Source organism: Otolemur garnettii, unplaced genomic scaffold (assembly GCF_000181295.1).
Source record: "Otolemur garnettii isolate 467f Iridium unplaced genomic scaffold, OtoGar3 scaffold00027, whole genome shotgun sequence".
Taxonomy (NCBI): Eukaryota; Metazoa; Chordata; class Mammalia; order Primates; family Galagidae; genus Otolemur; species Otolemur garnettii.
Window position 1 is genome coordinate 19,240,466 of NW_003852422.1, and position 989 is coordinate 19,241,454.

At 41.4% G+C, this 989-nt stretch overlaps 1 protein-coding gene across 5 annotated transcripts in view; it reads left to right on the forward strand.

The window, feature by feature from the left end:
* The window catches only part of TCF4 (transcription factor 4), a 349,564-nt gene that overhangs the window by 118,420 nt on the left and 230,155 nt on the right, over window positions 1–989 (forward strand). The window lies entirely within an intron of this gene.

The window sequence follows — 989 nt, forward strand, 5'->3', positions numbered from 1 at the left end:
TCAGTTTTTATGATGTACATACAATGGGTCAGATTAGAAGTGGACTTAGTGTTCATGGTAAAACAAACATCTCTTTCTCCCCTGCTGGATATAAGATGAAGCATTCCTTGGGGTGGGTAACATTTTACAGTAAGTGTCCACATAAATATGGGAGGAGACGAGGTCTGTATTTTGGCACATAAGGCAGGGAAGGTAATCAAACTGTCAAAATGAGGACATTTTAGCAAGTCATAGTTACACATTTGCACCTGTCCTTGGCATAGTGATCCTCACCCTGGGCTTCAGAGTGTGGCAGGATCTTTAAGCTTACCAGCAACTTCATTGAGCCCTTAGACCAGCTGTCGAGTTTGACATTCTAATGCTTTATATGGATGGGTTGAGGAAATCTTTCCTCCTCCTCATGTTACAGTCTGCACTTGCAGAAATAAATCCATTCCCCTCAACAGCACGTAGAGATGACAGAACTCTCTATCAGTGAGTTCATTCACATTTACTTAATTTCTTATGATTTCTCAGTTCAATACGCCTGGTACTTTTATTCATGTTCTGGAGAACAAGGTCCATTTGGAATTGTCCTGATTTGCTTTAAAAACGACCTTCATTTTCATCAGCTGTCCTGCCACTTTTCTCAAAGAATATGCTGGTGAATTGTTTTGAATGAATATATTATAATTTGTATTTCCTAAATCTAGGGAGTTTGCACGAGGCAGATTATTTGGAGCCAACTCGTACCCAGACAACCTTGCTAAGTCTCTTCTTGCTCCTCTTAAAGTGGTGATGCTGTCTCCTACCTTGCAGCACCGTGTTGAGGATTAAATTAGATAATGTACAGTAAGCTCATAGGGCAGTATCTACAATGCAGACACTTAATAATAATTAGTATGCAATGGCTAGTATAGAAAAAGTGAGTATAAGACCCATGCTGGAGGCTCGGCGCCTATAGCTCAACAGGCTAGGGCGCCAGCCATGTACACCTAGGGTGGCGGGTT